The sequence below is a fragment of the Lycorma delicatula genome, chromosome 2, assembly GCF_047948215.1.
Source record: "Lycorma delicatula isolate Av1 chromosome 2, ASM4794821v1, whole genome shotgun sequence".
Classification (NCBI taxonomy): Eukaryota; Metazoa; Arthropoda; class Insecta; order Hemiptera; family Fulgoridae; genus Lycorma; species Lycorma delicatula.
The window spans coordinates 18,492,987-18,510,422 of record NC_134456.1 but is presented as its reverse complement, the minus strand read 5'-3'; the positions used below and the strand labels follow the sequence as shown (position 1 = coordinate 18,510,422).

The 17,436-nt window shown below is 28.0% G+C and overlaps 1 protein-coding gene across 1 annotated transcript in view; it reads left to right on the top strand.

The window, feature by feature from the left end:
* Positions 1-17,436, top strand: part of LOC142320517 (alpha-tocopherol transfer protein-like) — a 141,057-nt gene that overhangs the window by 82,622 nt on the left and 40,999 nt on the right. The gene's annotated exons all lie outside the window — the stretch shown is intronic.

Below are 17,436 nucleotides of genomic sequence, written 5' to 3'. Positions count from 1 at the left end.
AGATATAGTTTGTTATCGGTTAAACCACATTTCGTTTTACATTTCAAACTTTACTTCTTTACCCATAGACGCTGATTTTTTTTATTTTGTAAAATAAATACCTATATAATTTTTTCAAATTTAAATAGATTTCTACTACGAAATGTTTAAAAAAATTGTTTTGAAGTAATTATAAATTATATCTTATTATTATAAGTATATGAAATACAAAATATATTTCATTCATATACTTATTAAATTATAGTTTTCAATTAAATAGAAATATGACTTCAGGCAAATGCAAACATATGTGTGTGTGCGCGTACATGTACGCGTGTGTGTCAGTGTGTGCCCTCACGTATGCAGACGCGTATGTTTTGTGCCAAAAATAGTAAAGAATTAATCAGCGTAAGCACACGTATGCATATATAATTTATGACTTACCAATTATATTTGCAATTAATTATTATCTCTTTCCTACATGTCGACACGGTTTTATAACTGATGACAGCATCTGTTAACAGAACTGCATCTAAAAAAAAAAATATAAATAAAGAAAAACTGCTGATACATGTTGGCTTGTCGGCGTGTGAAAGTTGGTTTTGTAATAGATTTATCTTTATCCATAGTCTATTCAAGGAAATAATGCGTATTATGCACTTATTGTTGGCCGATTATTTCGGTTTCACTCTCATTCCAAATACGGTTAGCGTCCTAATATATATGTATTAAATGATGGAATCATACGTCGATTTCTATAAAGCCTTGTCATACCATCAGTGATTCCGCATTTGTTTTAGGCTATTCCTTAATTCAATATCTATCGATTAAATTTTGTAATATATATTTCCAATTAATCTGTCGCAGTTATTTCATGTAAAATTTACTTTAAAAGGTAATTCAAACTTTTTATTTAAATATACTGAACATTTTATAATGCCATAATTTTTACTATTATTTTATAGGACTCATTTAACATTTTAGTTGAAAAAAAATTCTAACGCAGTTTTTGCAGAAAGGATCGACTTTTCGTTATTTTTTTTCCTTTTTAAAATTGTATCAACTCATTCTTATGTAAAATTTTACAAAAAAATGAACTTTCATCCGTAGAAAATAGTTACTGTCAAACTCGCCTACCAGTGTGACTCATTACTTAAACGCGTATGAAAAATACTACTACACAGTCAACATAACATCAAATTTTTCTTGGAAAATTTTTTTTTCTTTAATTGAGCGTACGTTAAAAAACGACACACATCTTCATCAAATTTTCACTTGTACAACTGTAGATACAATACTACAGCATATCTAGATTTCAATGAAATTGATCAAATAGTTATGGGGGTTTTCAAGCCACAAATTTTTATCTTTTGTACATAGACCTATATATATATATACACACTTACCTATAGAAACCCCCCAATTTAAGTGAATAGTATGCTCGTACTCGTCACACCTCAAAACGTAAAGAAAATTCATTTTCACCCTCTCCCACTGCCACCATACGATCGAAAGTAATACTGTATTTTTCGGAAAGTCGTAAAATATAGTGAAACCGATTAGAAAACCGAACTAAAAAATAAAAATTGTATACTTTACAGTTATTTAAATTTCGAGTTTTTTTTAAAAATCGGTTCTAAACTTAAACTAAAAACAAAATCTACCTAGTACAAACTCTTACTGACATCAACTTGAAAAATTAGATATTTTTAGACGAATATTACTCTCAATACGATGAAAAGTAATATATATATATATATATATATATATATATATATATAAAACTTTAAAAATTTTTGTTTTCAAAAGTTTACTTAATTTAAATTTGGCTTTGATTTAAGCAACAACAAGATATTATGAAATAAGCCTGTCTGAAGTACAATGATGTGAATTTAGTATAAAAATTCCTATTATATTTAATTATATATTTAGTTCCTATTAATAATAATATAAGAATTTACTATTATTATTTTACTTTCACGTTAAATTTCACCTGCAAATACTTTGAATATCAGAACGATTTAAATTGATTTTTCTACTTTATAATAATTAAAGTAATTATGAGTAAAACATATAAAACGATTTTTAAGTAGTCATTAAAATGTGCATAAGAAAATGTTTCTTTAAGTCATCTGGAATAAACTTACTTCTGATATAACGAAAGAACTTCCTTCACAAAATAAATAAATAAAATAGACATATTTACAAGTATACTGTATATACTTCTTTTTCCTGTTTAGCCTCCGGTAACTACCTTTCAGAGAGTACTTCAGAGGATGATATGTATGAGTGTAAATGTAAATGTAAATGTGTGAGTGTAAATGAATGTATAAGTGTAATCTTGTACAGTCTCAGTTCGACTATTCCTGAGATGTTTGGTTAATTGAAACCCACTCACCAAAGAACACCGGTATCCACGATCTAGTATTCAAATCCGTGTAAAAATAACTGGTTTTATTAGAACTTGAACGCTGGAACTTTCGACTTCCAAATCAGCTGACTTGGGAAGACGCGTTCACAACTAGACCAAGCCGGTGAGTTAATACTGTATATACAGTATCCTCGTCGCGGCTTCGCCGGCGCTAAATGGTTGCTTTCATTATCCGTTGTGGTCAATTTTTTTATTTTATGGAAGCAGATGTGGCCAGTCACGTGCACATATAGTATCAGTGGCAGTGGTTGCTATTGCTACTGCGTTGGTTGAGCCGCGGTGTCGTACACCGTAGCACGCCTTAAAAAATCGAAATCAAAAGAACTCGGAAAAGATTTTATTATTTTTATCTAAAGAAAAATTTTCACCCTGATTTCTGCTTCAAGGTTAACATAGAGTCATACTGAAATTAATGAAGTATAAGTAGTAGATTTGATGGTTTCGTTTTTTTAGGTAGATTTCATAAGAAAGCTACCTATTGTAATGGGTACCATGATTCGACTTCCGGAAAATTTCGACGTATCTTCGCGTTTCACATCTCCCAGACCCTAAAACCACCGTCAGTTCAAAAATTTATATATACATTTATATTATCGTGGGTATACTGCTAAAAGTGACCAAGTCAAAAAAATCTGAAAATGAGTTAGAGCCCAACTGTTCTAAAAATATCTGTTTAAAGAAAACTGACCAAGTCAATATCTGTAGTAAAACAACCATATTAAACAAACTTCAAAATGACCAAGTACCAGGCCACATAATCTGAAAAGATAAAATTGATTAACTCCATTTAATCATTTTTATGTCTTAGCATATCTCTTTAATAACAGTTAACAACTAAATGTGACCATCTATCTGTACTTAGTCAATTTTACTTGTAGAACACAGTTATTTGTAAAATGGCAAATTGCACTTTGACATTTTCAGCTGAATGAAAATAATTAAATCAGATGTCTTAAGTGACATAACCTGTAATGGCTGTTATTTTTCTGTATCCTGAGTTTTATCCTGTGGTATAAGTTTTTAGTAAAATTGTTAGTAAACATGAAGAGAGGTGGTTGAAATGATTAAAAAAAGGAAAACTGAAGATAATAAAGGTAAGAATGCAATTACATTAGTTGGTTTATACGTAAGTATAAACCATAAACTATTAAAAGCCTTGATTATACATTGAAAAATAACAAATATCATTAAGTACTTGGTGAAACAAATGACAAATATCATGTGAAGCTGCGAGGGAGAGAGAGACAGAGAGAGAGAGAGAGATAGAGATAGATAGATAGAGAGAGAGAGCACTGTAGCTTCCGCAGTGCCGACCCTGACATGCTGGTTGAAGGTAGTTTTTTTTTTAAACATGACAAATATCATGAAATCTGCTATATTTTGTTTGCTAAAAGTTAAACTACTAAATTAGGCCTAGAAACTGAATTAGTTAATAGTAAGTTATAGTTTTAACCTAATGAATATGAATGCTATTTTCATTGCAGATTAGGTTTTTTATTTTAACTGGTGTATTTACAATATTATGTGATAGGCTTCTCATTCAAGATGGTTATAAAAATGAATTTGTGTTTTCAGAGAATAAGTTTGTTAACTACTGCATTATTATTCACAAACTTCTTATCAGGGCAAAATTAATTTACTGTAGACTAGTCAAGTTGTTTAGTTTTATTAACTGGTTATACCACATCTAGTGAGGCCAGTGCTATTATGCCTTCAGAAGAGAAGCTGACTTCAAAATTTAATTCTTTTGTAATGTTTCTACTATATGATGTCATTCAACTTAAGATGAATGATACAGTGTTCATCTAAAGTTCACAATGTATTTCTTACAGATTTGTTCACTCTAGGATATGAGGCATTCTGAAATGTTTATTTTATTCTGATTTTCCATTTCAATATCACTAGTTTGAATACACTTTTGTATTCAACATTAATTTCATTACACAAAAAATTTAGGTCCAGTATAGTTCTCAATCTGTGACAAATTACTCAACTAATAGTTAGTTATTGCTCTTTACTTCACAGAAAATTGCCAAAAATATAAAGAAATAATAAAGTTACCTTAGCCATCTAGTTCTATTATCCAAATGAGTGAAGTTTTACAAAGTGGGACTGGGCCAGCTTATAGTTCTGTACATAATAGTAACAAACATAATAATAATAATAATAATTTTGAGATTTTACAAGATTTAATGGTAACAGAAGATGGTAGTGATGATTTATACGAACCATCTGATTCTGAGAAATCGAATTCGTCTTAAGAAGAATGTAGAAAGAAAAATAAAAAATTAACCAGATTAAGAAAATCTGATCCAAGTAACTGGGAGAAAAACAAAATAAAAAAAAAAAACAAAAACAGGATATCATGCCATTCTTATAAAACAAATAAAGGTACAAAGGCTGGTAAATCACCAAAAGAAGTGAACTTTGATTCATGTGGAAGTGTTCTAAATTTGATGATGATTTGAGAAAGAGATTTGTTCAGCATTTTTGAGACTCTATTATTATTGTCAAAAAGACTTTTTAATTAACCATGTTTCAAATGAACTGAAAAAGACCAGAAGAATACGTAGTTGATCAGGAATAAATAAAAATGAACAGTAGAGCTTATTTTCTTCAGAAAGGTAAAGAATAAGTACGTTCTTTTTTTTTAAAGACTTTATGCATTAGCCATGGAAAAGGCATTAGTAGGAGCAAATGAAGCTGGAATATTTAAACAACCAGATATGAGCAGGAAAAAGGAACCTCTTAACAAAACAGACCAGCAGTAATGCAAAGAGTCAAGAATCGTATTGAAAGCTTTCTGACTATCGAGTCCCACTATTGCTGAAAATCAACCAGGAGGTGCTACCGAGATGCTAATATATCAATTAAAAAAATGTATCAATCTATATAGAAGAGGAAAAAGGAAGAGAGGAAAATTAAAAAATGAATGAATCAATTGTCTCAGTAATTACCTACAGATGATGTTTTTGTGAAAAATACAATCTTTTATTTTTTCAGCCCAAGAAATTATAATTAATGCATAATTTGTAAATATTATGAAAAAACACAGATGAACGAATGAAGGCTGAGTATGAAGCTCATGTACAAAGAAAAATGAAGCACATGAGCAAAAGAAGAAGATAAATTGCGTGCAGTAAATGACAATAGTTTTATGAATGTTAGATCTGATTTGCAAGCTACCTTCCTCTGAAGCTTCACAAATGTACTCCAATAGAAAGATTTGTGTATACAATCTAACAATTTATGAAGCTGCTCCACCAAACAAAGGTATTGTTTGATTGGTCTGAGCTCAATGACCAAAGAGGAAGCTGTGAGATTGGAACTGCAGTTTTTCACTGATTACTGCGAATTCCTGATCAGGTAAATAAAATTTCACTCTTTTCTGATACCTGTAGCTGTAAGAACCGCAACCAGTTGATAGCTGCTCTTTTTCTATCTTTAGTTAAGATTACACACCTCCAAGTGGTAGAACACAAATTTTTGGAAAAGGATCACACTAATCGAATGCAATTCAATGAACAGTGCAATAGAGAATGCCAAAAGATATGTTTCACCCTTTTCTTTAAATGACTGGATTAACATTTTACATATGGCCCATTCCTGTAGAGAGAAAAAGAAAACTAGTGGCAGGTACATAATTAAACAGTTGAATTATTCAGATTTTATCGATTTGAAAATTCTTTCAGCAAAGATTGTTAAGAACAAATCAATAAACACCAAAGGCTAACAGGTAAACTGGTTGAAAATTAAAGTTTTACGATATGAAAAAGAAAAGCCTGGTGTCATTCTCTTGAGGTATAATCATGAGGACCAAGAATTCCGAGTTATTCAAACTTTTTGTGGCAGTTGTCCTTCAGTTTTTAAGGCATATTTACCAAAATTATATAAAAGGCTAATCCCGATTTCAGAATACAAAAATAATTATCTTAATAAGATGTGCACTACGAATGTAATTTCTGAAGAATTTCATGCTTGGTACAAGTCACTTCCGACAGACAAAATGTAGAAAGATCGTGCTTCAGAACCAGCTATTTATAACTCCAGCGATTTGGACGAATTTTTAGATTAATTTTTTAAATTTTATGAGTGAATGGTTACTGTGTTCAGAAAAATTATTTTAGTTTTTTATTAGATAAAATTATTATTTTTTAGGCTATTGTTTTCAATAATTTTGAATAAAGTTACCAGTAAGTAGTTGAACAAAGTAAGCCATTTTTTATTTTGTAAAAATTTTTACTTTTTTAATGAAATATTGCTGTGTTGTAATTCTTTTGTCTAGGTTTTATTCTTCATTACATGAGGATGATAGTTGTCAATAGTTTTTAATTGAATATGCAAGTTTGTCATTTTCTGTAAAATTGTATTGAGTAAAAATAATGCTAGGTATTGAAAGTTTTTTTTTCATTTTTGTGACAGTTTGTTTTGTTATATAAATTGTAAGTTATAATTAGTACTTCTGTTTGTGTGCTTTACTCCTGATTACTTGGCAATAATTCTTTTTTAAGTTTTGAATAGTTTTAATGGAAATGTGATAATAAGCTTGTGATTCTTTAATTTGTGTTATCCATTTTTTGTAACATTTGGTTCTATTTTTTAATATTTTTTTAAACTTTTATTCTAATATTATTTGTTGTTTGCGATTCATTGATTAAAAAACCATATTTTACATGTACTTTGCCGTTTTTCATTAATAATTCTTATAAAAAAGTGACCAAGTCACATTAAGCGGAAAATGTATTTGTGACAAAGTCATTCCCCACCCCATCATCGCTGTATACAATAACATTTTTACAAGTATTTACCAAATATGAAAAATGCAGATTGATTAAGAGGAAAAACATACTCACATAAACAAATTATTTAAACTAGATCGTTCAAATCACATAGAACCTTACATCGTGATTTCCTAGAAAGTACATTTCTTGACTGGTCACTTTTAGCAGTATACTCGCGATATACGTTTATATATATATATATATATCACTTTCTTCTGGAGATGATAACTGCCGTAATTTTACGCTAATCACTTTCAAATTGTTACATAAAATATAACGATCCAAAATCTCGGTCGAGTTTGTAAATGGTCAAAATCGGGCCATAGGGGTGGAAATGGGGGCTTTTTCGAAAAAAAAATATCGCTATAACTTTCTTCTTGAGTAAAATATCGAATTCGTTTAAAGTTCCTCCTATTCTTTGGATAAGAATCTAAAACTTAACTAAATAAAGTTTTTTGATATCAGCAATCATTGGTCCAGAGGGTGGAAAAAATGGGGTTTCAAAGACAAAAAAATCATACCTCCCTTAATAGGCACAGTATCGAATCGGTTTAAAGTGGTCGTTAATTCTCTAAACATTAACTAAACTTTTGTCTGAAACAATTTTTGATATGATCAACCCTTACGGCAAGGGATGACCAAAATGTTGCTGGAATTGTAAGAAGATGGGACTTGTCGTATACTAAACATGTGAAACTTTATTTCACATGGAACCATTGTCGTATTGAGTAAATTTGAAGTTTTTCTTAACTTTAAGGTGGAAATCTTTTTTATCCCCTACTTAGCACCGGGGAAAACTACCTCCGTCTTCCGGCGTGCCAAAAGGGAGATTTTTTTTTTTACCTGAAAAATTTGTTAAACAGGTTCTAGAATTTATCTCATGTAATTTATTATAGAATTACTGAAATACATACAAAAAATTGATAAGAAAAGCACAATTTTTTAGGTTTCTTTTCACAATAATTTTGTTAAGTAAATTATAGAAAATTAATTCTGATAAAATGTGTTTTTAACTTTGACGGAATAAGTATTTAAGAAATATTACTTTTGTTTAAATAAAAACCGACTGAAACTTTTAAGGAAGTGTACTGTTTTATAATTTTAAATTAAAACAAGTATAGTTTCAATATTGGAAAATATTATATAATTTTATAAACTTCAATATGGGTTTAATTTACCCATGGGCGTAGAAGGCAGGGTGAAAGGGAACAAAGCGTTTCCGGACCCATGTTTATATAAACTTTCTTTTGTTTTTACTTTTAAAACGTGTCATAAAATTATTTCTGTTTCTTTGTAAGATAATATGTATATATGATATAAGTTATCCTTAAGGTAATATAAAAAAAAAAAATTAAATAAATATGCAGAGAGAAATTCAGGAGGAAATAGAAATAACTTGGGAATTGATTTTAGAGCATGAAATAAGGAAGAACGTTCTTAACAAATATATGTCCGAAAACGCTTTGTTGTCGAGTTATGGCTGACGAAAATTTTCGCCCGGATTTCACTTCCCCCGGTGAAATGAGATCATATTGAAATTTTTAAGGCGTCATATAAAGACTAAACTTGATGGTTTTTTATGGGTTTTTTTGCCTGATAAATCGAATTAAAGAGGTCCCAAAATTGTATATTTCGTAGTTTTCATGATATCCAATGTAAAACAAGAAACCTTCGGTGACGAAAATACAGATTTTTTTTAGGTTTGAAGTACAATAAAACCAAAGTAAATAAAATTTAATAAAATAAATGATTACAAAAGTAAAGTAAATGATTAATTAATGCGTAAATTTTATTATCAAAACCTTTATTTAAGGTGGCGAACAAAAATTAAAAACCAAACATAACCAGGATTTTTCTAAGGGTTGAACCCCATTTCTTTCTGCCTCCAAATATCTCTTAGATACGCCGTATAAAGCTGTTTCCGTACTTGAATATCACCCGGTATATGTATACCGGGTATGTATAATCAAATCACTTAAATAAGTGAAAAATATATAAATAAGATTTTTAAGAAATTAGCTAGAGTTTATCACGACATTCAAAAAGCTTTGTTTTTTGTATTAATAAAAAATCAAAAAATTATTGTTAAAATTTTGAAAGAATTATAAAAATCGCGTACAGTTTTTATTTATTTATAGAAATATAGGGCCGGAACTTCGATCCAGGGTCCGAAGTTGTAATTTATCTGTTTAATTCTTCTTTATCAGTTCAAAACAGATGCAAATGATGTTACTCTTTTTAATACTGAAAAGAAAAGTTTAAAAAATTTAATTTTATTCATTACGTGTTCTTTTACAAGTAATATTTCTTATACGGCTTTTACATGACCACAATTTGAAGGTCTACGAAGTTTGAGGAAGCTACGAAAAAATCAATTCCTTTTTCATTACAAAGGAAACGTTTTTTAAAACTAAAATGAATACAGACGGTGCTTAGTTTTTATTAGTTAAAATTTAATATTTTTAATAATATATTATGCGTATTTTTTACAATTACGTGACTGAAGGGTGAAGTCAAACTCCGTATAATTCAGTTTCTTTTATTTAACCACGAATAGTTTTTATGTTAGATTTTAAATTCTTTTTTTTTTTGATTTAATGAAATTTAGTAAATAATTAATTACTTGGTAGATATGTATAAGTATAGCTTATTTTAAGCTCTCTAAAACACTGTTATTAGAAAGCCCGTATACGTCTAACTCAAGAAAATGCAACGTAATATATTAAATGTTAGTTTGTATTCATCGAAATTTATGAGTAAAAATAATAGAAATAGGTCTTTTATCTCTTTAAATTACTTCGATAAGATACATTTTCTTTTTTTTATGGTATTTGCTAAGATTTTTTTAAGTAACTAATGTTAGAAGTTCGATACACTACGGATAGTTTTTTTCCGTAATATTTTTATTTAAGAATTATTTTATTTTTTTCCATAATATTTTTGTTTAAGAATTATTAGCCGGATGACTGTTAAGTTAGTTTTTCGAGGACTATTTTCTACATTTATAGAAAATAGCTGGTACAATCAATTTTGCCTGTTTAATTTTATTAAAACTTAAAAATACCGTTTACTGTTTCGCAACTTTTAGATTTATGATCAATAAAATATGATTTCAATTTTATTATTTAAATTACTTTATTATAATTAAAATGTTGTGTAACGACCATTTTAATAAAAACAAATTGTTTAGCCACTTCATTTTTATTACTGTTGTTATTAACATAAGTACCCATATCGGCATATTACATATAGACGTAATAATATAGAAGTACCTTTAGTGATTTTGTTGTGAAATTTGTTTTATAGTGGTAAATTAATCAATATTCTCTATGCGATGAAGGTATTTTATAATATATATTTTTTATTTATTTTTAAAAAAATATTTTTATTATTCATTTGTATGTACTTTTGAGAAGAACGGGTTGGTTTATTACTTCTCATCATAGTGTACTGATCTGAGAAAAATCACTTGAAAAGGAATTAACATAAATTTAAGAAAGGGAAAGGCATGTATTGAGTGAATGCGCATATGTATATAGTCCTATCTCGCGTTGGTTTGATCGAAAGGAACGGGTGAGGAAAAAGTAAGTTAGATGTAGGTGAAAGAGTTACAGTCATTTGTTTATAGCCTATCTTAATTGCAAAATTCATACCGCAACTAGTTCAGTTAGTTATATTGCTAAACAAGTGAACACACTCACAAAAATACACACTAACATAAAAGTTTTATGTACTCTTTTGTCTGTCTGGTTCAGCCTAACTGCCGTTGATTATAAAATTATGATACTTTCTTTTATACGTTTACTCATATTAATCCTTTTCTTTCGACTAAAGAAAAATATAATTTGTCATAGAAATATTCTTTCCTATTAGTAGTAAATAATTTATTTGTTATGGTGTTTATGATAAATACCGTGAAATTTTATGATTTTTTTGTAATTATTTGTGGATAAATACAGACTGATTATATCATTCATTATTGATATTTAGTATAAGTTTTAGACGAATTTTATTGCGTAATATTTTTAATGTTTTAAAATTGCATTATATTATTTAAATGCCACTTTTTTATTTCGTAAGAAACACGATTACATTGGAAAGTTTGAATTTGTATTGTTTAACTTTCGTATAAATTTATTCATTTTAATAAGGTGGCTTTAACCTCTTTCAGACACAAAACAAAATGTTAATACTGCAAATTATAGTATAACAATTCGAGTTTTACAAACAGTCGTTCAATATGTCAACTAGACTGTTATAATCTTTCGAAATTTCTATTTAGATATTTTATTAAGAATTAACACTTTTGAAAGCACCTGATAAACGTCTTAGTAAGGAATTTCTAAAGTTTAAAATGGAAACTAATTTTGTTAAATTTAGACCTTAAACATAAATCACTAATAGTGTTTTCATAAACATTGAACATTATAAACGGGAAACTTATATATACTTGCATGTAAATAAATGAATGAAATTCTTATGTTTGTCTTTTAGTCTCTGTGGACTTTATTCAAACATTTTACACATAATTAAAATCTCTGTAGGTTTTGTATAATGATTATGTGTTTACTACCCATTTAACAAGGGTATTTTACGTCAAACATAAAATAGTGTGTTTTTTAATCTCAATCTTTTGTTTTAAATCATAAAGCTATTAAAAAATTGAAAGCTATTAAAAATTTAGACCTATTTTTTTTATTTTTCAGTTCTGATTTCATATAAAATCATTAAATTTACCCCTTAACTTGTGTCCCAAGAATTAAAATCTGGTTTAATTTTACCGCTAGCGGGGAAATCAGAGCAAAATATTTCGCCAGTCAACATTCGCTGACCAGCATTAACTCTTATGCTTAAATGAATTTTCTTTGGAGTTTCACCAGTATAAAATGTCCTGAATGTTTGTTGCAGTCTTCGTGAATCACCGATATTTATCTATAATTATTATTATTATCATCACAGTTTTCTAGCTCCCCCTCTTGCTGAATGGTAGCATCTCTGCCTTCCGTCCGGAGTTTCTGGATTCGAGTCCCGGTAGGATACGCTAAAAACTTCATTATGCATCTATTAGTAATTGTTGTAGGGTATCAGGCTGTTGTTACTGAATAATTAATAAATTAATATGTATATTTATTATTTATTTCACATTTAACTATAAGGTAAATTTGTTTACGGTTTTTACAAACTAACATACAACTAAAAATGTTAATAAATTTTATACCGGTTTGGTTATTATTAACTTCAAAAAGAATTTTAAAGTACAAAAATATACCTAAAAACATAGAAAAATTTGCACTCAGAATATCTAAAACTGGATGTGAATGAGGCTGAATTATAAATTCTGCATTTAAAATGAAAAGAGAAACATATCCTAGAATGATGTTAAATGAAAATACAACCTGAGAAAACTACTTAGGAAAATACATGGAAAGCAGAATTGGAGAAAGCACATATAGGATATTCAGAGTAACCTCAAACTGTTACGAATTAAGCTAAGACAATTGTCTTAAAATTCTTAATAAAGTTTTATTGGTCTGTTGATTTACTTTACATCACTGTTTTATTTTTTAGTAAAAACGTTTGTGTGTGTATGAGAGTGTGTGTGCGCGCGTGAGTGTTTACGTGCACGCGCGCGCGTAATAAAACCGGTTTGATTGTACGCAATCAGTTTCCTAAAAATTACTGACTGTTTCAATTGTGATTAACACGATAAGAATATCTCATAATGATCTAAGCATACCTCAGTGAGAGAAGAATAAAAATTTTTGTTTGAAATGTCAAAACAAAGTATCGAGATTCATCGGCCATACATTAATTGAACAACAAAGAAAACTTGCCGTATCTAAAGATAAAAAATTATTGATATTATACAACTTTAGATAACTTTTTTTTATCAAGCTCTTCTTTCGTAAGTGGTACGATATAAGTTAAATAAATCAAATAATGAAGCAAAATCAATTGATTTTGCCTTAATTAAGGTCACTTAAAAATTATCTGATTTGTGTATAGTGTTGACTAATTGTAATTTTTACGTAGTTTAGAAAATGCTTTTCAAGTATGATCGAGTTCATTTGTTTTTTAATACTCCAATGACGAATCGGTTAGTTCGAAAGAGCTCACTGTTTTTATTAAAAATAAATAGTTTATTAAAAAAAAGGGCAAAACATAAATAAAGATGTAATTTTTATAATGTTTTATTATTATAAAATGTTGAAGATTGTAGTTCACAAAATTACTAAGTAATAATTATTTATAAGATTAATAATTTTCCTTAAAATAATAATTTTTTTATAATTTTTTATCTTAATTCAGAATTTGTTAAGAAAGTAAGAGGAAGAACTTTTTTGTATAATGATAATGAAGCAAAACTTTATTTTTATTTATTAAAAAAATATTATTTGATGTGGGTACCAAATGACTTCCTTGTACGCCTATTAAATTACGTATACACATTTAAAAAAAATGAAAAATACATAAAACTTTATTTCATTAATAACTTCTGATATTTTTTCATAATTTTTTTTTTTATTACTGAAATATTATTTATCATGAATTTTATTTTTACAATTAGAGGTTTCAAATTATTAATAAATCAATTTATCTAAATTATTTAAAAATAAAAAAAGGAGATGAAGTCTGATTCGAACCGATGTGCCTTCCCCTCTTCTAAGATCCAAATATTTCATTAATTAAGATTTCATTTGACCATAACTGTGAAAAATAAAAATAAGTACCACTTATTTTGTTAAGGGCTTATTACTGCAGTTAAAAGTCCAAAATCCAATTTTTTTTTTTGGATTTTGAGCTATTTTGGATATTTTTGGTTCAGTCGATTGCAATCAAAAGGGAAGATGCAAAACTGGATATTATAACAGTCCTAAATCCAAAATTTCAACATCCTACGGCTAATCGTAGTTATACGAGTTATACGAGATACATACATACGTACGTACGTATATACACACATACGTACGTACAGATGTCATGTTGAAACTAATCAAAATGGATTCAGGGGTGGTCAGAATGGACATTTCCGTTGAAACCGATAACCGAAATTTTTCGCGATCCCAACAATTCCTTTTCTTCGTACAAGGAAAAAAAAAATAAAAAAAGGAAGTAAAAAAAAAATATCAGTTCTTTCATTAGAAATGAATATAAATATAACAACTTGAAATGTGTTGCCTAATGTGTTTAAAATCATATAACATATTAATTTTATAATTCTCATTCAATTAAATGTAAAATATTATACAAAAAAGAAAAAAAAACACTTTATCTACTCATTAATTTCTTTTTTTTAGATATAAGTTAATTAATAATTATATACGGTGATAAATTAATAAACATCGTTCATAATAAAAATAGAAAATGTTAAAAACATTAAATCGAATTACTATTTTATTAAATTCATGATATTTAATATAATTTTTTTTTTTTTTTTTAATTCATGGTAGTTTGAAATAAAAAAATTATAAATTTTAAAATCCTAGAAAATAAATAACATTAATTACGATTTTTTTTTGTTCGTAAAATTATTTCTTAGAAATTACTTTGGATTTTAATTATGAAGTAATTTTTTTTTTCTCCGGCAAATGAGATGAAATAAACCCTTTTATTATCGCTTTTAATGAAAAATATCCTTTAATAACCACAATATTACATCGTCTTCAACTACGTTTCTAAAATTGTGGTTATTCAATAAATCGATTATTACATTAAAAATATCCCTTAATAACCACAATATTACATCGTCGTCTTCTACTACGTTTCTAAAATTGTGGTTATTCAATAAATCGATTATTACATTTGCTTCTGATCTGATCTTAACAAACTGCATTTTAGCATAACAGACTGTGAAAAAAACATTTTATTATAAAATGGATAATTCCATTTTTCACTTGACCGGCTGTAGCGATTTATGTTGCTATAGCAACGATAAATGGAAAGTATGTATGTAAATCGGTAAAAACAATGAATGGTCTTATTAGTAGTTTTGTATTTAAGGGGATGTTAAAAAAAATTCTAACAAAAGAAAATAAATTCAAATGAATTGTAAATAATCTGTAAAAAGATTCTTATTTCAGTGCTCCGATGTTCAAAAAACTGTTTTGGTCAGACGGTCAACATTGAACGAATGTTGGCCTGTATTTGGTTTATGACTCTGGATCCCGTACACCGAATTTTTCCAAACTTGGTAGACACGTACTACCTTCGGAGGGAAAAGTATTAAATTTTTGCAATAATTGGAAAGAGGGGTGGGGTTGTTTTGACTGAAATAAAATTTCAAATATTTACTGGGTCAATTTAGCAAAAAATCTTTCTTAAGTTTAATTTTTTTTTTTTATAAAGATCACAAATTATCAAAACGATTTATTTTATATTACTCCCTCTCCAAAAAATGACTATATATTTTTCTTTATTAAGCTATATCTACGTTCAGATAAGCAGTTAAAGGAAGTTTTTTGCTTCTATGTTTCCTACCTAAATAGGCCTTCAAACTACTACAAAAAATTATTTCTCAACCTACTTCAATGGTCTGTGGTAAAAAAATATCTTTTTCGATTTTTAATAAGTTTTTTTTATTTATTATAAATTTAAATCCATTTTTGAAGTTAGCATTTATAATGTAAAAATCTTATTTTTTTGAAAGTCCTTACTCATCAGTATTTCTTGAAAAACAATAGCCAAAATGTTCATCCCTTCCTCGAAAATTACAACTTTGTTTATTTAGAATTATGGCTGTATCTCTGTATTTTTAAATAATTTAAAAAAGTCCTTTTTTAAATTTATTATCGCCACTTAGGAATTATTTTCTTAAAAGTTAATTTTACACGAATGAGATTCCCCTTTAGTATGGGAGCACCCAAAAATGAAAAACGTTTTTTGCATTTTCAAATTTTTAATGCTCAAAACACTTTTAGTGCTCAAAACTCCCAAATTTTAAAAATCACTGAAAAAGTTTCGATTTCAATTTATTTAAAATCAATTTTATTGAATATTTTAACTATGAAAAAACCTGATGCATGAGCCCCAAAATTTTAAAAAATTCGAAAACTTTTTTTGAAATTGTGATCTATATACTATTTATTTTGCTGAGCATCTTGGCTGAAAAGAAGAAAAAAAAGTTAAATATAATCAAACAAGTAGTGCGTAGCCGGAAAAGTTATGCCATTAATTCCCGACTAAATACTTTAGCCCATCAGACTGGTCTAGTGGTTAACTCAACATTTCAAATTAGCTGATTTCTTAGTCGAGAGTTCTAAGGTTTATATTCTAGTAAAGGGTAGCTACTTTTATACGAATTTGAATACTAGATCGTGAATACCGGTGTTTCTATGGTGGTTGGGTTTAAATTAACCGTACTTCTCAGGAAAGGTCGACCTGAGACTCTACAAGACAACATTTCATTCACATTCATACATTTCATCCTCATTCATCCTCTGATGTAATATCTTACGGTGGTTCCGGAGGCTAAACAGAAAAAGAGAGACAATACTCTCTGTTTTGAATACTTATTTAATTACAGAAATTATTTATAATAAATCGATAGGATTCACAATTTATCAGAAACCGAGTCTTTGTCACTATCCACGTAATCTTCTACTGCAAGTAATGATAAGTCGATAATACGGTCCGTATCTGTCTACATTATTATATTTATAGTAAGTATTTAATGTGAAAATAATATTTAAAGAGTACACATTAAACCTTTTTGTATGGCCATCGTTATCGGAAATTTGTACAATGATAAAAATTTCGGGCGTGTCTAAGTAACCGAGTATTTAATTGATATTGCTTTATTCTCTTTGCTGCTTAAGTAAAGATGACCAAAACTGTTACTAAGTTCATTTTCTTTAAGGCTATTTCACCTAGATTACTTTGATAAGTAACTTCTTACCACGTATTGATTTACAGATATAATTATCGCTTTTTTACCATCATTATTTAATAAAATACATGGATTAAATTAATAACAATAAATACAAATTAATTTATCAATATGTTTTAGAAGTTTTTTTTATTTTGTAGACGGGTAAATGGTCTCAATTTTGGTAAAATTTGTACTACAGACTGCAAAAAATATATACTTTACAGTTAATATTAGCTTTTAAAACTAAATAAAAAGGAATATACTGTTGATAAGAGACCAGCCGGGTCATATCGATAATACAGATTTCATTTATCATTATACATTAACAATGATAATTTCTTCGCTAATTAGTAGGTAAATAATTTCTCATATCCCAT